Source organism: Cupressus sempervirens, chromosome 5 (assembly GCF_028749045.1).
Source record: "Cupressus sempervirens isolate cs-2001-9-10 chromosome 5, ASM2874904v1, whole genome shotgun sequence".
Lineage (NCBI taxonomy): Eukaryota > Viridiplantae > Streptophyta > Pinopsida > Cupressales > Cupressaceae > Cupressus > Cupressus sempervirens.
Genome location: NC_143122.1, coordinates 57,437,523 through 57,463,786, shown reverse-complemented (window position 1 = coordinate 57,463,786; position 26,264 = coordinate 57,437,523).

Below are 26,264 nucleotides of genomic sequence, written 5' to 3'. Positions count from 1 at the left end.
CCCCATCAAAAGACCTCATCACGTAGGAAACTTCTTCTTAGTTACCATCGAAGAAGATAAAGAAGCAAAAGTTAGTAACAACATTGGCTATTGATCCTTCTATTGACCACATGTTGATGGAGATAGCAGAACCTCAAAAGGAGGGCAAGTTCGATGAGCTTGCTGCAAATGACTTCCAAATCAAAATGGTGGACCTTGGTATCCCTGTTCATGATTCCATGATAAATATATGGAAGTCTACTAATGAAAATGTTGAGGACAAGCTAGAAGAGTTGAAGGTAGAGAAAGAGGTTCTCAAGGCCTCAAACAAAGATTAAATGGCTTGCATTATATCTACACTTGGAAGCACTTCAACTAGTGCATTTGACCCAAATGTAGAAGAGAATAAGAAGTTTCTTATGAAGCTATCACAAGAAAGGAAATCGGGAAAATTGGTTGAGCTTGCATTGATAAGATGAAGGCACAAGGTCACCCACTCATTGAGAATTTGCAAAATCTATTGTTAGACGCTCACAAGTTAAGGGAGGTAGCTTCTAGTCATCAAATTACCATGCAAAATGTAGCAAATAGACTAATAGAGCAATTGGCACTATTACAAGAAGCAGTCAATATGAAGACCAATGTTACCATCTCCCATGGGATCCTTAAAATAGGTAAAGAGCCATTGTTTCATTGGAAACAATGTTTTGAATTTATAGATGAAAGCTCTACAAGATCTATAAATGAGCTTAAGGATGTGCATGACCTAGTGTAGAAGGTCATAAAGAAGCTCTTTAAATACTTGAAAGTGATGCACATAGAGTCCTATGTGTTTTCTAATGGTAGATTAGTAGATATTAAGAGGATGAAGACCATGTTCCTAGCATTTTTTGATGAAGTTATTGATCCACTCAATTTCTAGATGTCAAAAATTCAGGAGCTTTCATCAGTTGATTCAATCTTAAGGCATGCATCAAAGAAGCTCCAATCAAAGGCCACTAGAGTGGATAATTTGATAGAGATGCATGACTACTAGATGATTCAAGCTAACAATATCATCATCCTAGGTGTCAAGGAGCTAGACAAAGTAATAATTTCATAAAGGCTTATAGAGCTAAGGTAGTTACTCCTAAGAAGGCATGAAGCTCAGACATTCTTTCCAACATCTGTCATTCCCTCTCTTTTCTCCCTTTTTGTAGCCATTTATTCCATTCTCTTAGTAAGATTCATCCCTTTAACAAAAAATGATTCAATCATATCCTATTTTTAGTTTATTCCATTTAGAGATGCTCTATATTGCAATCATCAAATGTAACTAGCCATTTTGAAGAGGCCTATATATGTAGCTTTTTGAGAAGTTAATAAAATTGGAAAATTATTTGTGGGTGAACCCTTGTAGTTGGGACTAGTATGTGTGACTCTAAGTCTACTTTTATTTTTATTTTTCATTTAGTTACTGTATTATATGTGGAATGAATTTGGTTTTGTTGGAAATTGAATGATTACTAGTAAACTTGGTATTATTTCCTTTATTCAATGGATTGTAATATTTACTCTCTTCAACATAAGTATTATTTTGTTCTTTATGTTATACATTGTGGTTTGTATGTGTAGTTTAGTTCATTTTATGAGAGGACCATAATTAGATTAATAAATTAGCTAAAAAGAGGACAATTTGGGTACTGTCGAATATCAGTTAACTCAACAATTTGGGAATTGCTCATTATGTCATTCCTTCTACTCTCTTGTTTTCATAACTATTCTTGCATGTTTCCATCCTTGCATTTAAGTTGGGATAGACTGCATTTCATTAGTTAGTACCTACTTCTAAAACTACCTAGTTTGTTTGAAGTGTTCAACAATCTAGTTATTGACCTCTTCTACTCTCTAGTTAAGATCATACCCCCAAAAACTTAAAAACAAAATTCATTAAAAATCTTGCACCTAAAGGGATTTGTACCTTTCAATTCAAGGGTGTGTGATAGATTACTACACTAACCCATTTTTTTATTAATTTCTTTATTCTCCACTAGCCATTGGGAATTCAAGAGTCAAGGTATAAACCAAAGAATTAAGGGAGACAAATTATTAACCAGCAGGTATGGCGAGACACCCAATCACAACCAAATATTTGTAAAGTGGAGACATGGAGAAAACTACATAGGAAAAACTCTACTCAAAAAACAGATGGAAAGAATTCTAAAAGAAATATGAAGGAAGGAAGGCCTCACTAAAATCCCCCAATGACAACTTCTTTCATCCCAAGCATGGAATGCAATTGAAGATAGCATAGAGATGCCAAAAGTTCGTTGAATATGTTGAAGAGCACATGATTATAGTTAGAGGGGTGGTGAATTGGCACAATAACAACTTTACCAATTTAAAAAAATTTGTCCAAATAATTGCTTTAATAACTTTAAATGTTGAAATCAACAATTATGTACATGAACACAAGGACACAAAGATTTTATGTGGAAAAAAATGTGGGAGAAAACATTTGAAAAATACTTTATTTTTATATATTGTTCTTTTACAATGATTTGTAGGCTCCAACCCTCACGTTTATGAGCACCAACTCATTGGAACTTCCAACTCCCACACTTTGTAGGCACCAACCTATGAAAAGTAGGTCAACTCCTTCATGAGAACCAACCCACTACACAAAAATTTCTTATCCATCTTGACAATGTTGCTATCTTTAATTGATTATGGATATTGTATTTTCACAAATCATCAATTAAATCCACTATATAGATGAAATTATTATCTTCTCAATTCATCTTCAAATTCTATCATTGTGTTATTATTCTCCTTGGTATAGCAATACTTTAATCTTTTATCTATTCATATGTGTGTGTGTGTATATTTAGATATATATACACACACACAGATATATACATATATGTGTATGCATGTATATACATGTATATATATGTGTGTGTGTATACATGTATATATATACATATATACATACACACATATATATACATATATATACATACATATATACATATATATACATATATATACATACATATATACATACATATATATATATATATATATATATATATATATATATATATATACACACACACAGATATGTGTGTGTGTGTGTGTATTCTTTGAGAATCTGGTACTTATATATGTCATGCCAATAAATCTGAATATTACATATATATTCCCTTTTTATTCTCAATACATACTTCTTTGCCAGACACTTCATTCTTATTCTACTTATTTCTTCCCAAAGTCAACATCTAATAAAAATATTTTTTCCTTTATTTATTCCACATACTATGGCATTTATTTCATATTTTTAATCTGATCAGATATCTCCCCTTTTACTCTTCTCACACTTCTCTAACTGCTGACACACCTTTTTTATGTGCTTTCCTTAATTCCAAATCTACAAATATGTTTTTAATGTTCTTTAGTGCTTTCCTTTTATAGATATCTCTATTCTAATATTCTTATTTTTTCCACAAAATACAAAATGAGTTTTTAAATTCCTTTACATATATATTACATGTGATTTTTCAAAGAAAGGTTATGACTTTTTATCTAAGTCATTATATTAGTCGTATCTCTTAATTATATAAATTGAACTTCTTTAATTAAACAAATTCATTCTTAGTTCCTTTAAGATGTGTTATCTATTCCAATAATTAATTTTTTCCTTTTGGTTTGCTTATGTGGCACTCGATTTGTCTTCACACGATCTTTTATCAATCCCCAAGTAAATCGCAAGCTTCAATATTAAATCATAGCTTTTGTCTCAAATTTGTAACTTAGCACTCTTTTAATTTTTCTTCTTATTGACTTTGTTATTAAACAAGTGTCACATAGTGGCATGTACTTGTTGTTTAGTTATAGTTAATAGAGTAAATAGATATTATATGTTCAAAATTTTCAAACTTCATTAATCAATTTGATTTTGTATATTGTATAGATAGGTAAATTAATGAAATAGAATTAAGATACAAAAGTTTGTAGATATATAATATTAAATAAATAGAATTAAGATGTAAAGGTTTGATACATTTAATTTATTGTTTGTCAAGATAATTTTTTCATAGTAAACTTTTGAATAAATAATAAATATTTTATTTTTTATTAGAATGAATAATAGATTAAATTTTATTGCTATTTATTACAATCTCTGTATAACAAAATCTAGCCGTTGAAAATGCAATATGGAGAACTCCCAAAAAAGGGCTCATATAACACCAAAAGTACTAAGCCAATCATATAATTTGTATGGTATATAAAATATATAATTAAATAAAAAAACTTTAGAAATATTTTTGTTATTCAAAAATAAATATATTTAATTGGATAAAACTAATAGAATTTGTGGAGAAATTGAATACAACAGTAGTTGCTTATAGCAAGTAAAATAATACAAAATGTATTTGTCTGTTATGTCATATATGCTAACAAATTTGATCAGTGCTTGAGTAATCCATCATAGTCTCTACCTGATAAATCATTGCTCTAATATTATTACTAACTTCTCCTTTCTTTTTAATCGGTGTATATGTCTATGCACCATATATAAATCAGATAAGACAAATTTGTCTTATTCTATTTTTAGTTTTTATTTTGTCTTATTCACTTGACTTTGTCTTATGTGGTTTTCTTTTTCTAATCCTTATCTTGTAACAGATGGTATTCTTTTTTGTTATCAACTTTATCATACCAAGCCTGCCCTTTTCATTCGTATCATGTTAAAAAAAAAGTTCAATATATCAATGACCGATTGATAAGGGATCTTATACATTCAGGTCACCCTTGCTTTAATTTTAGTTGTACTAACACTCTGATCTTGGTGCGAAAATTTATACATATAAAGAATATTTTCATAAATCTGAACATGAATTCTTCATAAACATACTCATGTTATTCTAATAAACTTGCACATATTTCTCATATAATTATGCATTATGTTCTTCAAGATGAATTAGGAATATTTATTATCCTTTTTATTTCAAATATTTGCACAAACTCTCCTCATAATATCTTTACATCTCTTTCATAGTGTCAACATAAATCTTTGAATTAAGAGAGAGGATTCCAATCTTCTCTATATATATGACCTTCTCTATCTTATAGTTTATAATAATACTCAACTTATTAATGATCTTAACACTTGAAAAACTTATGCATCTTTCTAATGTGTTTCATGACTTATTGACCATAAAGGAAATCTTAGTGTTGTCTAATTTTGAAAAACACTATTCATTCACAAGGTAGAGTTGGTTGATCAACACTACGATCAAGCCATAATGAAAGCTAAGATATAAAGAGGAGAAGTGCACAAGTTCATATGTGATGAGAAGTCAATAGTTTTTGAGCATTTATAAGTCATCAAGATATCTAGGAATCAACATATTATATAAGTTGAGTCCTATATGAGCTAAGAAATTCAAAGAAAAAACAATTTAATTTGATTCTAGTATATATTAAGGATTAGTTGGAAGGAACACGCACGACCAAGCATCAGAGACTATAAGTGTTGAGTTATGCAGTTTGTGTATATGAGTTTGGAATGGCACAAAATCTTATGTAATCTATTTTTCTAAGCATGAAACATGTTTCTTTGATTCACGTAGAGATCAAGGAGGCAATTATGCCAATAATTTTGTACCACTAATCCCTATGCAATATAAAGAACCAATCATAAAATTGGAAAGGTTAAGCAGAAAAAAGGATGAATGTGGATCGTTAAATTCATTTCATAAGTTTCTTAAGATGGCTATAAAAGAAGGGTTTAAAGACAGAATAAGTTTTTGCAAATTAGAATGATAGATGTATTTGAAGTTGAAGGAGCATCAGTGTGTAAAGGTGACTAGGCAATCTAGTGAGGGGATATTGTGGATCATTCACAATGAGATGATTAGATATTGGATAGATAAGATATGTTATCATCATATTAGTTAGACCAAAGGATCAAGGTAGTGTTACATTCTAACTAGGGTATCAGGTGAATCTCTTATTAGAGTGGTCCTAATAGGCCTAATGTAATTATCCTAACAAAGTACTCACTTAATTGTGAATTTATATCCTTTTATAAAGGTATACTTAACACTCTTATATGTTTTAACAAAGAAAATCCCTCACAAGATAGATCATCAAAAGTGATCAAAATTGTAGCCCTAACAAGAACTTTGTGATCAGGAGCTTCCCAAGATGTCCCTGATTACTAGGGTTTCTATTACGCCCTTCCTCTAGGCCTACTTCAAGACCACTTTTCTAGTCCCTAGGGCTCCTCTAGACCCTCCTATCACTTACTATATTTTTTTTATCTCCCCTCCACAAGAAAGCTCTCCACCAATTCAAAGGACTCAACTTCACTCTAGATCATTAGGGTCACAAATCATCCCAATGCTTCAAACTACAACTTGGCTTCCTCAATGGATGTATGGGTGTTAGAATGTGTCAACACTTCATTCCTAAAAGATTCTGGCTATTAAAATCATTAGCTTCAATACGATCTATGCAATCCCTATTAAATAGGCCTAATAGACCTAATGGAAATTAGCCCTCCAAAACTAGGATTTTCACTCTAACATTGATCTCCCTCCCATGTACCAATAGGATGCGATGATCCCACAGTGGGATTTTATGGGAGGAGCAAGCTTTCCATGTTCAATCAAAATTTGGCTAGTAAATTGATTCTTCCCAAAAGATTTATAAAACTAATAAAAATGAAAACTTCAACTCTTAAGCTATTGTATAGAATGAGAAAACACAAAAATCTAAGTAAAAAACATGTACAAATACCAAGATCAATCCATTGAGCACAAGTTTCTCATGTTGCAAATGGACTATAGCAGGAAAAGTGCAAACAAAACCAACAACTTACTATTGAATTTTTTTTCAAACACCAAGCAACCTATGCAATAGGTCATGGATAGTATTATATACACCTTATCTTCATGATCCAATAGTTTTTCAAATTCCATAACAACCCATTCTCAAGAATCCAAATTGTACAACAAATATTGTCATGATAACATTATCAAGTTACAATGTTGCCATTGATAACTTTGACAACTTTTTGCAATTATCAATTTCTCTTTTCTAGTTGTCTTTCTAACCTTGCCTTGTGTCTACCTTAGACCTATGGACCACATTCCACCTTCTTCCAAAACTCCTTCAATTTGGGTGCCAAGACCAAGTTGACCCCCTAATTGCACTAGAGAAACATTTTTTTTTTGCAACTTTGAACAATGTGCATTCTAGGTTGACAAAGTGAAACTTATCACCTTATTGGATCTTCTTATCACCTAATCACACTTTTAGGAACCTAAGTGCTCCATTATTCATTATTGTCTTTGATAGGGCCACTATAAGCTTAAAAATTGACTTGGAGACCTAGGGTTTTCAATGTCTTAACTAGGTGCTCTTTCACCATTCTCCCCAAAAAGGAAATCAAGTTACCTTTGAGGGTGATAGGTCTTCTCCAATACCTAATTTATTGAATTCATTGCCTACAAGCCAAGTGGCTTGTGACTTTGGTAATTTTCTCCACTTGATTAGGTGATCCATGTACACCATATGCCTTGTCTTCTTCTTCACTCTAGAATCCACCACTTTTTTTTCCTTGAGATGTTCCTTCTATGGTGTTTGTACCTAAATTAGGACATTGTCTACCTATATAGTATGATCTTTCTTTCCTACATCTAGGCCATTGTATTTAACTTGGTATTGCACGTTGAATATTGGTGACATGGTTACTTATGTGAGAAATTCCACTTTGTATGCATTTTGGCCATACTTGGCTAAGATTTTCAATGGACCTATCCTCCTCATTTGTAGCTTGCTTGGAACTCCCTTTTGCAAGCTAGCCTTGTTAATATGTACCATCACTAAGTATCCTATTGTAAAATGCAATTCCTTATTACTTTTATCTACCTTGGCTTTCAATATTTTATTGGCATCCACCAGTGTTTTCATAACTTTCTTGTGGACCTCTTTCATGGACTAAACAAAGTCCTCTTCATGACCATTTTTTCCTGCCATGTCTCCTAGATCTCTTAGCTCATAAAAACCCCTTGGATGTACCTCATAGACTACTTCAAATGGGATCCACCCTATATTCATGCCGATACAGTCATTATAAAAATTTAAAAACTTGAGGTAATACTTGGTTCCATACTTTTCCATACTCCTTGGTTAGACAACTTATAAATCTTCCTAGGACCTCATTTATGACCTCTATTTGGCCATATATTTGTGGGTGGTAAGCTGATCTGAAGGAAAGTTTGGCACGTAATTTCTTCTATAGGGTCTTCCCAAAATGTCCCATGAATTTGGCATCCCAATCTAAGACAATACTTAGTGGCAACCCATACATTCTCACCACCTTCTTGAAGAAGCATTAAGAAATGTGGCTGGCATCATGAGTTGTCTTTCAAGGGATGAAGTGGCTTGTATTTATAAACTATCTACAACCACAAAGACACTATCAAAATCAAAGTTATCTCTAGGTAATCCAACTATAAAGTCCATGTTGATGCATTCCCATGGCCTATTTGGTATTAGAATTGGTTGGACATATAACCCTACATTTGTGGCAATCCATTTTTCTCTTTGACAAACACAACACTCTTCCACATACTTCCTCTCATTCATTAGAATTTTAGGCCAATAGTAGAACCCCTAGAATAACTCCAATTTCTTTTTTAGGCCAAATTTCCCACTAAGACATATATTATGCTTCTTCTATATCAAACTCTCTCTCATGGATCCCCTAGATACACACAATTTTCCACCTTTGAAGAGAAATCCATTCTATAAGGTGTAATCTGCATACCCACTATGAAAATTGTTATTGAAATCCACACACACCTTATAGGCTTCTGCATAGTCTTCATCCTCCTTTTATAGGATCTTGAAAATATCCCCTCCTATACTCTGCAATTTTACTTCATTCACTATCAACAACCTCCTACTAAGGGCATTTGTAACCTTATTGGTTTAACCATTCCTATGCTTGATGGTAAAGGTGTATGATTGTAGAAACTCTACCCACTTAATTGGCCTATGGCTAAACTTATCTTGAGTGTTGGTGAAGCTTAAAGTCTGGTTGTTATTAAAGGCTACAAAATCCTTAGGCAGCAGGTAATGCCTCCACTTCTTGAAGGCTTGAACTTGAGGGCTTGAACTTTTCACTAAGGAAGGCTATTGTCCTGCCCTCTTGACTGAGAATTTCTCCTACTACCACATTATTGGCATCACATTCTACTATAAATAACTTGGAAAATATTGGTAAAATAGGAATAGGTAGAGTGGCTATCCTTTGTTTGAGGATTTCAAACCCCCTTTTGGCTTCACTAGTCCACTTTAACTTAGTCTTTAACCCACCTTTTATAGTGTCTAGAATAGGTGCACATATCTCACCCCCTTATCAACTTCCTATAAAATTGAGCCAATCCATGAAAATTTCTTTCCTTAGTTCCTAGCTTGGGAGTGGAAAAGTTTGAGATAGCTTCAACTTTTCTTAGATCCATCTTTAGGCTTCACTATGAGACTAAAAATCCTAAATACACCAGTTCCTATTTCATAAATTTACACTTTTTAAGGTTAATAGACAAATTTTCTTCACATAACATTTTCAATGCAATTTCTAAGTATTTTGGGTGTTCCTCCTTGGTCTTACTAAAGATGAATATGTCATCTAAGTGTACTACAACAAAGACACCTATGTAGTCCTTAAACACTTCATTCATTGATCTCATTAATGTGCTAGATGCATTACTAAGACCAAAGGGCATGACCACCCATTCATATATACCCTATTTGGATTTGAAGATTTTTTTCCACTCATCACCCTCCTTAATTCTAATTTGGTGATATCCAATTTTTAAGTATATCTTTGTAAAGTACCTAGCACCTCCTAAAAAATCCATAAGGTCTTCAATTCTTGGAACAAGAAATATATATCTAAGAGTTTTCCTATTTATTTTTCTATAATTAGTGCATAACCTCAACTTACCTCCTTTTTAGGGGCTAGCACCACTATTATACACATGGGATAATGCTCTTTTTGATCAACCTTTGGTCAAGCAACTCCTACACTTGTCTTGTAATCTCCTTGTTTTGCTCTGGGATCATTTTGTAGGTAGCTTATTTTGGAAAAGAAGCTCCAAGTGTGAATTCAATTTTATGACTTATGGATCTCTTAGGTGGTAGGTATTTGGGCTACCATCACTAACTATCTCCTTGAACTTATCAAGCAACAGCCTCACTTCCATGGGTATGGGTTCCATCTTTGGTTTGTCCTCCTCTTTGGGTTTCACCACTATGGAAAATTTGATTTTTCATTCCTCCTTCTTGAGGTCACTCAATAATTCCTTCCCATTAGCCAACAGTACATTAGGTGTTACTATTTTTGCTTCTTCATAATTTACTAGGGATTATTGTGATAGATAACTCCATTTTTCTTGATGGAGTAGGAGTTTTTCTCTTTATTATGCATGGCTTTCCTACTATATTGACATGGTCTTCCCAAGAGTAGATGGAAAGAATCCATAGGAAATATGTCACCTATAACTATATCCTTGTATTCACCTATAGTAAATTCCCCCCAAGTCTTCTCTTTGACAAAGATACTTTTTTCATTGTTCAACCAAGTGAATCTATAAGGATGAATTTAGGTGATAGTTTTTAATCTTAGCTTGATAATTTCCTTCTTTAAAATGATGTTGTTAGTGGATCCTTAAACAATGATCATTTTTCACACCTTACCCAAGATCTTTCATTTGATCTCAAATAGGGCTCATCTCTATCTAGGTTCTTCCTTAACTAGCTCTTTGATGAGGATCCTCCTAAACATTAGGTTCTCTCTACTCTCTAAATCCAAGTTGACCTCGAGAGACTTCAAACTTCCTATATCCTCTTGGATGTGACTCGCCCTTTTCTTTGATTGTGAGTGAGATCTCTTCTCTAGACACCCATAGGTAGGGCACCCAAGTTTCCCACAATTGTAACACTTCATGTTTGTGAAGTAAGAAGCTCTTGCTCCTCATCCTTTATTGCCACTAAAATCTCTACCTCTATTTGATCCCCCTCTTGAACTAGAACCATTACTTTGATCCAATCTTTGGAATCCCCATGTGACCTACTATCACTACCTCTACCACCATAACCACCTCTATTACCTCTAGTGTCTTTTCCTTTTCCTCTACCCTTTGATTGGGTATCCTACTTTTTCTTGACTTTTTCTTCCACCTCAAGGGAAAGTTGGAAGTACATGTGAATAATATTTGGACTCGTGAGACTAAGCTCTTCCTGTATATTCCATATCAATACATTTAGGTACCTTGCTACTTTGAGACTCTCATCTTCTTACACTTGAGACCTTAGGCTTATTTTTTAAAACTCCTCTATGTAGGTAGTGACATCAAGATCCTTCTACTCAGAGCTTTATCTCTTCTTGTACAACTAAACTTCGTATTCCTTTGGTGGATATTTTTCTCTCACCTTAGTGTCCATGGCCTTCCACAAGACTATGGGCTTCTTACCCTCCTTTTCTCTTTCTACCTGAGAGAATTTCCACCAAATTAGGGTTGATCCTCTCATTATAGATTGGCCACCTTCACCTTTTTTTCCTTTGTAATTCCCTCACACTCAAAATGGTTCTTCATCCCTTATATCCACTTCATGACCAACTCTAGGTCCACTTTTCCATAGAGTAAGGGAACTCTTTACAATGCCTTTCCTCATACTACCTTAAGTTCCTTTAGGAAAGGTTCTTCCTACAATGGTGAGTTTGGTTCATGAACTTCACCCTCAAGGGCTATGGCTTTACACTTGTTGTCATCATCTTTGAGTTTCTCACTAGCCTTATCAACCTTCTCCTCAACTTCCTCTAGTTTTATTTTTATAGCTTCTAGAGATTCCTTAAGGAGACTATTCTCCTCCTTCTATTCTAACACCTCTTTTTCCAACTTGGCATTTGACACCATACTTTTTTCACCCATTAATTCAGACATATAGTATATCTAGCCCAAATCATTTTAGGGATCTAGGACCAATTTGATGGGAGCTTCCCAAGATATCCCTAATCACTAGGGTTTCTCTTAGGCCCTTCCTCTAGGCCTATTTTAAGGCCACTTTTTTGGTCCCTAGTGGTCCTCTAGACTTCCCTATCCCTTAGGAGATCTCTGTTATCTCCCCTCCACAAGAAAGCTCTCTGCTAATTCAAATGACTCAACTTCACTCTAGCTCATCAGGGTCACAATGCATCCCAAGGCTTCAAAATGAAACTTGGCTTTCCCTATGGATGGATGGGTGTTAGAATGTATCAACACATTATTCTTGCAAGGTTCTAGCTATTACAATCTTTAACTTCGATATGATCTCTATAATCCCTATTAAATAGGCCTAATAGACCTAATGGAAATTAGCCCTCCAAAAATAGGGTTTTCACTCTAACTTGAAAAATTCCTCAATAACACCCCAAAAAAGTCACCAATATTAATACTATTTTTCCCATTCTTGAATATTTTTCTTGGTCTAGGGTTCCCAACTTGTTTGTACACCCCTAAACCCTAATTGGCTCAATTTGCAAAGGTAATCAACAACTTAGTGGATTTGGTTATGGTTTTCATGGGTTTGATCATAAATCATAAATATAATTCTTATAACTCTTTCTAACACCCCTCTAAAGTACATCCCAATCCATTTTTATACTCTCCAATCCAACCATTCTCACAATCACTTACTATAATACTTCCTGCACCTTGTTGCAACCCTATAACCTCACCTAGGGAAAGAAGTTAAAAATAGATATCCAACTTGTTTGGCCATCAAATTTTATATTTACATTGTAGATTTATTTCTCTCCAATGTCCCAATAGGTTGTGATGATCCCACAATGGGAGGATCAAGTTTTCCATGTCCAATTAGAACCTGGCCAATAAACTAGTTCTTCCCAAAAGATTTACAGAACTAATGAAAATGAAAATTTCAACCCTAAATGTATTTTATAAAATAATAAAACACACCAATATAACTAAAAAACATGTACAGATACCAAGATCAATTAGTTGAGCACAAGTTTATCATTTTGCAAATGAATTTTGATAGCAAAGTGCAAACAAACCCAACAACTTACTATTGGAAATTTTTCAAAACACCAACCAACCTCTATAATAGGTCATTGATGTCCTATATAAACCTCCTCCTTATTATCCAACAATTGTGGTAGTTCCATAACTACCCATGCTCCAGAAGTCAAATTGTGCAAGAAATATTGTCATGACATTTTTGACAATTGTTTGCAATTTTCAATTTCACTTGTCTAGTTGTCTTTCTAACATTGCCTCATACCTACACTTGACTTATGGACCAAATTAAACCTTCTTCCAATACTCCTTCAATTTGGGTACCAAAAAAAAATTGACCCCTTAATTTTACTAGAGCAACTTTATTTTTTGCAACTTTGAACAATTGTGCATTCTAAGTTGACTAAGTGCAACTTATCACCTTGTTGGATCTTCTTATCACCTACTCACACTTTTAGGAACCTAAGTGTCCTATTATTTACTAGTGACTTGGATAGGGCCACTACAAGATGAAATTGACTAGGAGACCTAGGGTTTTCAATGCCTTACCTAGGTGCTTCTACACCATTTTTTTATTGTAATAGTGAAGAGTTTTGTAGGTGTCATCCCCACCATAGTTTTACTTTTACCTTGGAGGTTTTCTACATTACCAAGTCTTGTGTCAACTATTGATTACTTTTTTATGTATTTTATTCATACGATTAGATGTTAGATCTGATATTACATGTTGTTACATGATTGATTACACAAAAGGTCAAGGTTAATGAGGTGTGTGGTGAATTAAGTTTACTATGGTTAATTCTTTAATTGGTAAAAGTTTTGGAGATCTTGATTTTCTCCCTCCCTCTCAACATCTCACTTTCCCATTAGAATTCCAATAATTGGTATCATGGCTAAGTTTTGTAAGCAAGAAGTTTAACCACTTAAGAGTCTAAGATCTTGGAGATTGATGCCTACAAACTAAGAAAGGTGATTAAAAATTCTAAGCTTGATTTTCATATTGCATTGGAACAAGTTAAGGCTAAAAATGATGAACTAAGGAAATATTTGAAAAGAAAGAAGTGGATGGAAATCTAGCTAAATAACACACAACACCAAGAAGATAGAATTGAGGAAATATGTGATAAAGGTAGATATAGTGAATATAATGAAACAATAGAAAATCTATTGAAAAAGAACAACAATCTGAATGACAAAGTGAGACCACTAAAGAGAGAACATGAAATTCACTTAGTAAGACTATGTGAAGTCATGGAACAAAAAATAAACTTTAAAGATGATAAGGAAATAGCTAATGAAGATAAGAGTCAAATGGCTACAAGACTTGATGAAAGGATCATTGAAGTACAAAGGTTAGCACACAATTAATTTTACATGGTTAATCATTTATTATGTGTCATTTATGAAATTTCTAGGAAGGTTGAAGAGATTGCAAACCTAAGATCAAAAAATGATCAATTGAAAAATGAATTGAGAGATAAAAAATATTTATTGAAAGAATGAATAGATCTAAAAGAGGCCATGGGACAACTTGATGAACAAGTAAAAGCACTGAGAAGACCTCTGAAAACTACAAGATTAGGTTATACCAAGTTAATATCATCTTTTGAACAAGGTGATTCATCAAAGCATGGAGAAAAAAGGAATGCAAGACCAAAGAACAAGAAGCCTACATGATATTGCTATGTAAAACCAAGTTATACATCAAATGAAGAGAAAAACTAGTAAATCGAATCCTAAGCCTAAATTTGATGGTAATTTCTTTAATTGTAACAAGTATGAATACCAAGCATACAATTATAGATGAAATATTAGTAAGACACCAATTGCATTTATATTTGAAGGTTGTTTTTGTACATGTCAAAAGTATGGTCACAAGGCACAAGATTGTAGATATAAGTCAAATCATAGTTGGAAACCTAAAAATCAAGGCAATACAACTAGGCAAGGTAATGCAATAAATTGGGATTACAATACTTGGGTCACTTGTCAGTGATATGGAAAGTATGGATATGTTTCAAAAATTTGTGCAAGAATACATTTCAGAGGAAGATCTAGAAACTAGAAGAACTTTCATCTAGTATGTTTTCACTATCAGAAAGTCAATCACCAAAGTAGAGACTATGGGAACCAAGCACCAGCACCCAATGATGTAATGAACAATGGAAAAAAAAGACTTAGTGTTGAAGAAGTAAGAAGCCAAATGAATCAAACCTGGAAGAAGAAATATGAAGGAGGTAGCAGTTCAAATGAAGCAGTTGTGATCACCCAATCCAATGGATCAAGTGATTCCATCACCACCAAATAAGACAAAGAAGTAAGTAGGAACTATATTTCAAATTTTTCAATTATTCATCAGTTCCTAAGATTAAAAGAATGAAAGTCCAACTTAGCATAAGATAAGATACATAAGGATAGAATTGTAGTATCAACTGAGTGAATTTTTGAGTACCAAGTTACAAATTCAATGATGGCTAAGTGACATTGTTAAGTAGCTAAGTAAATTGTTTAACAATGACCAATTCATGGTGTTGGTTGGGTAAGATGAAGAATTATTAGAGTGTTACTATTGAGTTTCACAATAGTAGCTAAGACAACCTGTATTACACTCATTATAGGTATGGAGCATTAATGAGCCCCTAAAATTATGTTTTTGAGCTATATGGAAAATTTCAACATTCATTTTGATCACTTTGCATTCAATTTTTCAAAGTGAATTGATCTTGAGCAATTTGTATGTGTGGTTGAGCAATTCTAAGGAGATCTAAGTGTGTGTTGTCAATATTGAAAGTAGATATTTGATCATTTGTGTTGAAGTAGAAGCTCTTGAGATTAAACCCTAAGGAAAATTATGGCATCCATCTCATTAATAGATAAGAGGTTGGAATAAAAAGCATCACAGGTTAATAGCATTGAATTGGTTATGAATGAAGTGTGTAAATGACCAATTTTCAAGGCATATCCTAAGATTGTGGTGAAGGGATATTTTTCTAGAGCCCTATCCTCAATCCCACTGAGATTCATGATGTGTGATTATGTTATATGTGTAATATTGGAGAGGTTGGAGATTTTGAATTAAGATGTGTGTTTGAGAAGTTGTGTGTAGATGGAAAGTTAAAGGACAAATATAAACATATTGTCAAGAAAGGGCTTAGTCATGCCCTAGACTTTCCTAAGATTTTTAAGATTGAATGGATAAAGGTTGTACTAAGTTGAGTTCATGACATGAAAGTGTGGTTGGAAGGAGAGCCAATTGATATTATGAGGAAGATCATTCACTAAGTGACTGGCTATCATGTTATAGATAAATCCAAAACTATATGATGTTATAGAAAACAAGTTATTGAGACAAATACATTGAAAAAAAAGAGCACACATGGGATAACACTTTATACCATTAAAGATGTAGAGATTAAGTTTGCATTTAGAGTTATTGTGTATAATTTTTATCAATCTAGCCTATTGGACATCATTCATTGTGTGGAAGTGGACATTGCATGGAAGATTGTGAAAAAATATCATAGTTATGATTGTACCAACTTATAATTGAAGCAGTTGGCTAAGAATCTTGAGAGCATCATAAAGGCAAAGAAAAATATGTATAAATTTGGTTCTTTACTTGTTTATATATTATTTTATATTTAGAATTATTTTCCCACCATAGGAGATCTCACATGGAGTAAGAAGAAACTAGTCATAAAACAAATCAATGAGCTCATTAATCAATTAGGTGATAATTTTGAGAATGTCATGAATGGATATTTTGAGAAATTTAAGAAAAATATGAAGAACATGTCAAAGATTCATAAATCCTTAGTGGAAAAATACTATGATGACATATGTTTCTTTGTGGACATGGATAGGAGATATATTTAGGAAGTTATACCTAGCATTGCATAGTTAAGACTATTAGCCTATGAGATTAACTTTGATGAAGCTATTGCAAAAATCATTGTATTATTGGATGAACCTATTGAAAAAGATGTCAAGCTAATCAACATATATGAGGCTACAAAAGTAAATATCACAATGGAGATCAATTTTCCAAAAATTAATAAGAAGAGGAAAGGAATGATGGAAAGCCTGAAGAGGACATTTTTTAAAGGAGAAGAACAAGAATAACCATTGCAGATTACCAAGGGCAAAGGTGAAGATATGTCTAGTGATAAGGAAGAAGCTAATGAAGAAGAAGAGGTTGAAGGAAAAGGAAAATAAAAGGTGCATGTCAAGCCACAGGAAAGTAAAGGTAAGAAGAAGGTTACCATGTGTGTCCCTACAACTCAAAGAGTTACAAGAAAAAGGACAAGGTCATCCATTGTAGTAGGGGTTGAGCCTAAGAAAGGATTTGTTAAAGCTATAAAGAATATTCAAGGTAAGATCCTAACAAACAAGAAGTATACCATAGAAGAATTTGAGCTGAGTAAAGGTACAAAGAAATAGAGGAGAAAGGCCACAACGCCTAAAGATGATGATGAAGATGATGAAGAAAAGTCTTAGTCAGACGACACCAATCAATTCAGAATTACATTACATAAGCCACCCTAGACTATTAATGAAATTTTTTAGAGTGTTAGGGGGAGTGTAGGTTTGGTGGGATTCACATTTATTAGATATGATAAATTGGATATAGTAGACAAGGAAAAGGTTGAAGAGGTAGGTCTTGATATGACAAAAAATTTCAAGTATACTCCATTAGAACTAGGTGACTTGATACCTAATGAATTTGATGTAGTACAAGGTAGGAGAATCAAAAAAGGAGATATAATAGCCCCCAATAAATAACCACACAATAGAAGATAGACAACAATGAAAGATTTGAAGCCAAGTTACAATAATTTATTCATAGATATAACTAATTGCATGCAATGTACCAAGTTGTGAGGCCTTCCCAATTACGACCAAATACAAAGAAAGTAATAGTTATATAAAATCCCTCAAGATCTAATCCAAACCCTAGTTATTCTAGATCCACACTCTGGTAGAAACCTCCAAGGAAGATCCATTGGGTACTCACAATCCCACCAGGCAATCTCCTTGTTTTCCAAGGCTCAACTACTAGCTCTCTTTAAAAATTTCTCCTTTACCACCTCCTCTTCTCCAAGATGGATGAATAATGACTAAAGACTTCACCATAACCCCTATTTATACTAATCTAAGCCACAAGTCAGCCCATAAATCTAAAAAATAAATAAACCTAACATTAAATACTTGAAGAGCCACAAGTCTGCATCCAATAGAAATTAAATACCAAATGCCTTTAAATGATTACAAAATTTATTCAATACATTAAAAATAGTTAACCAAGACTCAAATAGGCCCACTCAACTCCACCAAAATCCCTTTATCATGCAAGATATATAGCTACCCCAAGATGCTCCCACATCAGACTCCCCAATTGTGAAAAGATTTTCTCAATAGCTAGAAGAACATCTTCTAGGATTCAACGCATAAATCCCAAACTAGTTTTTCACATACATCTCCTCCAAGTCTTCAACTTGTACACTCTCCCTCTTGGTATTCTTTTTTTTTCTTCACCTCCAACCTTGGTGTTCCACAAGTTTTTTGTCCATGCTAATCGCTAACCCTTTCAGAATTTGTCAACTCAACTGGGCTACTAATACTCAGGTTTTGTCTACCAACCTCTTCATTCTGCAAAGGAATCAGGGAATGCTTCCTGTCACCTTTCTCAATAGTAGACAAATTCTTGACACAATCATGCATGGCCTTGCAATCATACTACCAATTTCTACTAAGTGACACATGACAACTATTCATGTCCACAATATCACACAATACTTGATCGTTATACTACCCAATTTGGAAATCAACAAGGCACTGCTCCTTCACTTCCAAAGCATGCTCACCTCACAACCATCCAATCCTATAAGGATAAGGATGTCTCACTCTCTTCAAACCAATTTTTTGAAAAATCTCCTTAGCAACAAGGTTATCAGTACTACCACCATCTATAATCACATTGCAGACTTCACCACCAGACTTACAATGAGTCCTAAACAAATTACTCCTCTAACAAGATTCTGGTGTCCTCTAACCAACTAATACTTGTTGAGCCAATATATTCTCTCCCTATTCAAGTTCATGGTCTTTAACCTCATTCACAATAGTAGCTCTTTTATCACTAGCCTTTTGCACACTCATAAGATCTATGTCCTTCTTCATGACATCTAAAACGAGTACCCTTAAACTCATCTCTACTTCTCCTTCTCTTTTTCTCAATGGGTGTTGTTTCATCTTCTATACTTGGTTTAGCCTTTGTCAAGTAGTCTTGCTTCTCCTTCCCTCGAGAACTACCTTGATTCTTCCTCTTCGGCTTCTCTTTAGCTCTTAAAGCATACTGATAAGCATCCTCAACCAGAGAAATATTCAGGATACCAAGCTCATCTTGAATATTAAATTGCAAACCATTAATGTACCAAGCTACCTTCTCCTTTGACAATTCTCTATGCCTAGATAGAATTCTCAACTTATAGAACTCCTCAGTATAATCTTTCATATTCATAGCCTTCTACTTCAAATTTTGCAACCTCTTAAACAACTTAAGTTCATAATCACTAGGAATGAGCTTAGCCTTCAACTTAGTCACCATCAATCTCCATCTAGTGATCTTCATTTCACCTTCTTCTTCTTTGTCTCTTTGTAGTTCTTTCCACCAAAGAGAAACATGTCCCTTTAGCTTATTTTGTGCCAACCTTACTCTAAGTGGATCCTCAATATGCTCAAGCTCAAAGTAGTCTTCTAATTCACCAATCCAATCAATCAATTCTTTAGGATTCAAAGTACCTACAAAATTTGAAACCTCCATCTTTTGTTTTAACTTCAATTGAGATCCAGGTCTGGCAAACTAGCCAATCCTATTTCCCATATGTCTCTCCACATGATTAGTTCTAGCCTCACCACTCAATTTGCAACTTCAAAGTCTTTAGCAACTTCCTCATAACCATCCTTAGTACCCATATGTTGAGGTACACCACTTATAGCATGTATGATCTCATTGATCATATCACTTCATCAATGTCATCTCAAATCTAAAACTGGCTTTAACCTCTTATATTTTAGATCTAAAATTTTTTTTAACCTTATCTGAGATCCTTTCTTCCAAAGCATCACTAAGATCATCAATTTCCCTAGAGTCCAATCTTCTTGGAGGCATCTTTCAATATTTTTTCAAACCCTAATAAATCCCCTTCACAAGTCCTAGTGCAAAATACCTCAACTTCAATGCTTGGTCTACACACTCAGGAAAAACCTTCACTCTGATACCACTTGATGTAGTGCAAGGTAGGAGAATCCCCAAAGGAGATGTCCTAGCCCCTAGAAAATAACCACACAATGGATAGTAAACAACAATGCAAGATTTGAAGCCAAGTCACAATAATTTATTCATAGATATAACTAATTACATATAATGTGCCAAGCTATAAGTCCTTCTAGGTTTTGGCCAAATACAAAGAAAGTGATAATTCCACAAGATCCCTCAAGATCCAATCTAAACCCTAGCTAGTCTAGATCCACACTCTGGTAGTAATGTAGGAGCATCCTAGGTTGCCTTGTTATTCTACTCATTTTTTGTTCACTCTGCATGTTGATGCCAAGTTATTGTAGCTCTAGTGGGTGTCAAGTTACTATAGCTCTAGTAGATGTTGAGTTAATATGCTCTAGTAGATGTTGAGTTAGTGTAGCAATCTAGTTTTGACTGAGTGTTCCTTCATGTGCCGAGTTACCTAGTGTATGTTGAGTGACTCTTCATGTGCGAGTTACCTAGTGTATGTCGAGTGACCCTTCATGTGCTGAATTTTCCTATTTATGCCAAGTGTTAGCATTTGGACATGATTTATGTGAGCCAACTTATAGGATTTATTTTGATCATGAAATTTATGTTAAGATCTTTTCTTGGGATGTGTCCAGACCATTGTTGGGTCAGCCTACATCTTATGTAATGTTCTAGAATGATCTGTAAGTCACTTTGCCAAGTATATATAGAGTGTTTAGGCTTAGAGTTAGAGTTTTTTTTTGGGATTTTGGAGCAAAACATGAAATTTTGGAAAAAAATTTGTATATGTATCTAGAGTTGTGAATTTGATGTTGGATCTTTGATCTTGAATCTATTTTGTATTTGGTTGTAACCCAGAAGGCATTATAACTAGGCATGAATGTTGATTATTTGATGAATCAATAAGTGTTTTCTCTTCTTCCTCCTTTGGTTGTTTTTTAGTGTGTTGTGTTTCCATTGTGTTAACTCCTGCAGGGTGGTTCAGATAGCTAGGTGTGTCTTTGGCCCTAGTTATTCATCCCTCCCTACATCAGGTAGAAACCTCCAAGGAAGATCCAAATGGTACTCACAAGCCCACCAAGAAATCTCCTTGCTCCTCAACCACCTCCTCTTCTCCAAGATGGATGAATAATGACTAAAAAATTCACCATAGCCCCTACTTATTATAAGCCACAAATCAGCCCGAAAAGCTAAAAACTAAATAAACCTAACATTAAAAACTTGAAGAGCCACAAGTTGGCATCCAATAGAAATTAAATACCAAATTCCTTTAAAGGCTTAAAACATTTATTAAATATATTAAAAATAATTAACCAAGACCTAAATAGGCCCACTCAACTCCACCAAAATACCTTAATCATGCAAAATTACCAACTACCCTGGGATGCTCCTGCATCAGAATTATATGGGAGGATTAATGAAAGGTGGTAGTATGCATTGAAGACTTAGAGACATATTAGAGAAGGCACATATGCCAATGTTATTCTAGAATTGAACAAGAAACAAATTTCTAAAGTTATGAGTGGGTATAACAGAAAATTTATTCCTAAGAGAAGATCATTTCAAATTTTGAAAAAAAAAGATAGAGAATGTAGTGGAAGAAAGCAAGGTTATTTGGAAGAAGATTTATTGACTGATGGTTGATGATAAGATAAAGTATGAGGATGAGAAAGCTAAGCTTGAAAAAGTGGAGTTGGATAACACATAGGACATTTATGATGATCCAACATATATATGGTTCAAAAAAGTGAAGGAACAATTAATATAGTTGTGATTGAAGATGTGTCAAAGGTCAATCTGGCAAAGGATGTGACAAATAAAGAAAATTTTATGGTTGTACCAAAAAATAAGAATATATTGACTAAGATAGAGAAGGAGGAAACTCCATTGTCAAAATTAGCACATCAGATTTTGTTGAATCCTAACCCTATGATAGACCAAGTAAAAGATTATCCAAAGGTTGATGCACATGTGAGTACACAATAGGAATAGCCAACACAAATTATTTCTACTATCTGTATCATTTCTCTCAGTCTAGATGTTAGTTAAGGTGATGTAAATGATATTTCAAGCCAAGCAATACAATTAGTTGGCTAATGAATGAGAAAACACCCAAATGCAAGAACAAAAGGATGATGCTAAAGAGGGAAATGATAATGTAAATACAAAGGGCAAGAAAGATGAAAAGAGTAAATATGGAATAGTAGATCAATATGTTATTGTTGAAAGACCAAGTGCCTCAGGACCTCTACATGTGGGAGAAAAGAAGGTTGGATAATAGATTTCTACCAGAGAACTAAAAACTAGTGATGATAAGGAGAAGAAAAATGAATCTAAATAACATGAGAATAAACCTAAAGAGGCCAAGAAAGATGTTGAGACTTAGAAGCATGAGAACACTAAAGAGGAGATGAATCTAGGCTAAATCTGGAACTCCCTACTTAAAGACAACAATAAATAGTTCTAAGTTCTAGCACTCCATATTCTAAATGCAAGAAGATGAAGAGAAAGAAGAAGTAGTCTCCATAGACCATGAAGTGTAAACCTATTACTCTTGATGAAGAGATTGTGATTCCTAATTGGGACACATCTGAATTGAGTGTTGACAAAATGAGGATACTAGTGACTTTTTGGATAGGAAGATAAAACAAGAGGAGATGAGGAAAGAACATCGACAAAGACAAGTATGTTTGAAACTACAATTGAGACAATTGTTATGTTGTCATTGATGTCAAACATCATTGGTAAGATAATTACTATCTAAGTAGAGTTCCATATCAAGATGATTGATTAAGAGCATTTGATAAGAAACATAGAACAAAAGGGCTTGGAGGGAAGGCTAATTTTTAAGGAACTACAATGAGAACTTGATTAGTTAGACTTTGACAAGATAATATAATTGTTTAATCATTATAAAAGTGAAGAAGATAGTTGTATTGAAGCCTGGAAGAAGTGCTCAAAGAAAGACCAAATGCATAGGCTTAACCAAGAAAAATAGTAGAATATTAATGAACTAATGTAGATTCATGCTAAAGTTGACTAAGTTTCAATATAAGTTGAGAAAAGATAGTGTCAACCAAGCATCAATACTGATTGAGAGTAAATGTGTTAAACAAAAAATGTAGTAACGACTAATAATCTAGTGATGACCGAGTGTCAAAATATAGTGTTGGCCAAGGAACAACATTTGATAGATTATAAGGAAATCATGATTTCTAGCCGACATAATTTGTTTCCTCGAATGTGTAAAGTGTGTTCAAGATAAAAATGGATGACCTAGATCATTTAATTCAAGGGAAACCATGTTTGATCAAGTCTATGTAAGAATTCAAGGAGAAGTTTGGAGAAGTTTCTAGAAGAGAAAAGAGGAGACAAAATGATGGAAGGATTTAATGAATATGACCTAACCCTAATATCTACAATGATGTTTAATCAAAAAAAGAACAAAAATAGCTACTTAAGGAGGTGTAAGGACTAACCGAATATGGTTGGAGTAGTTGTTGATGCTATTGATTGGTGAACTTGAGCAGGAGGCTGACAAGTATTATGAAGAGGTGAAGAGGGATTGCTTGAAGGATTTTGAAGTAGATCAGAGATAGAGATGACAATGGAGGCCAATCAAAGGATCAATATAGGAATTTAATTTTGATATATATTTTTCAAAGTGAGTTGTATCTGTCAAATCAACCTGCTATTACTTTTTAACCATTGTATTAGTTTTGAAATCCTTTAATCAAGGCTGACCTAATCGTCATATGTAAATCCTTTAATCAAGGTGACATTCTAATAGATTTTTCTTAATCCCTTTAACAATTTCACTCCTAACAGGGTGATTAAATTCTTTAACAAGGTCACACTTAACAGTGTGTTTTGTAACCTTTAATAGGGTTGGCTTCTAACAGAGCTTACTTTAGAAGAGTGAAAAATCTACGACATGTTACGAGTGATTTTTTCCAAATTGGGTTGTCACATTAATACTTGTGTGAATTTCATTTGAGGAATTTTACTATTAATGTTTTACATCCTGCAAGTTTGTTACCATTAGAATAGTGGACTACAAGTTTATGTTACTAATTATTTGCTATAGAGATTGAGCTAGGAAATATTTAGATCTAAAGTATTTGAAAAGATTAAAAGTTCAATTGGTACATTTGGACCTGAGGATAACTAATTCACACCCCCCCCTGGCCGCTCCACCACCCCCTCTCTTAGTTATTCTAAATCATTCTAACAATGTAGTATATGATATCAAAGATATATTTCTTGAGACTATTAATGTAGATAACTTAGATGAGAATGCCTCCATAATTGAATAGTTGATCAAGATAGTTGAGAAACTAAATGATCCTGACATAGATATAGAAGAAAAATTCATGCAATGATTAGAAAGGAAGTTTGAGAATAGAGTATTGGAGAAATTTGAAACTCTAGTTAAGAAGGTTGAACTCTCCACTCTTAGTATTGATTTGGAGCAATTAGTGAATAATGCAAACACATTATTTTCTAAAATATGTAATATCCTAGGTTTTACAAAATAAATAAGGGAAAATGTGGATAACATTGATGTAGATCTAGTTAAGTGCAGTGAAGACTTGAACATGGATCCAATTTCTGGTTCAGTATATTTTTCAAAGATCATATTTTTGCAAAGGAAGAAATCAAAGTTATTGCATGAGGAATGCACCAAATCAGAGGTAACATTTATACAAGCACTTTTAATACCTCATTTGGAGGTGATTTAAAGGAATTTATAGGTTTCCAAGAACCTCTTATAAAGTCAACAATTGTCTATAGTTGATAATATAGTTGATCTAACAGCGAAATTGGACATAGAAAGATAAGTTCTTGACACACTGAAGAGAAATTAGGATAAAACAATGGCCATTTTCATGAAATTATACCACCTATGTTTTAATTAATTTTCTATAATTTTCTTATCCACAATTAAATGTTATTAATCAACATAAGTGACAAAAACAAGGGGGAAATATGTGAAGATTTTTGAGAGGGGGAAATGATTATGATCAACTATGACTAGGAAATGTAAATAAGAAACATAGGGGGGGATATGTTGTATTGGAGTAATAAGAAATATTTTATTGATCTAATGTTGAAAAAAATGATTTTGAATTTTTTTTTGAAAATATCAATTATAGTCTACTACATGATGACCTAACTATAGGTATGGAGTACACCGTAAGGGGGAGAATTTTATTTGAAGAATTTTATCATGTCATATTTTGATTTTTATAAGTATTTTTTCCACTAATTCCAAAGGGGGAGATTATTGACCCTAAAGGAAATCTTATTTTTATTTATTAGTGCAAAATACTTAGTCATTCATAAGGTATAGTTGGTCGGTCAACACTGCAACCAAGCCACAATGAAGGTTAAGCTATTAAGAGAAGAGCACAAGCTCATACATGTTGACCAGTCAACATTCATGAAGTTTTCAGTGGTTTCCAAGCTATCTAAGAGGAAACAAATCATACAAGTTGATTCCTATATGAGTTTAGTAATTTAGAGAGAAAATAGTTAAGCCGAGTGTAGTATATGTCAAGAATCAGTAGGAAGAAATTAGCAAGAATGAGCATTAGAGGCTATATGTGTCGAGTTATGTGGTTTGTGTATATGAGTTTGGAATCACATAAAATATTATGTAAACTATTTTTCTGAGCATAAAATATGTTTCTTCGATCAAGGTGAAGATCAAGCAAGTAATTACACATATAATTATGTATCATTAATCTCCATGTAGTGTAAAGAACCAATCAAAAAGTTGGAAAGGTTAATTGACAAAAAGGATGAATGTGGATCATTGATTTCATTCTAGAAGTTTCTTAAGATGGCTATAAAAGAAGGGTTTCAAGATAGCATAAGTTGTTACAATTTAGAAGGATGCATGTATGAAAAGCTAA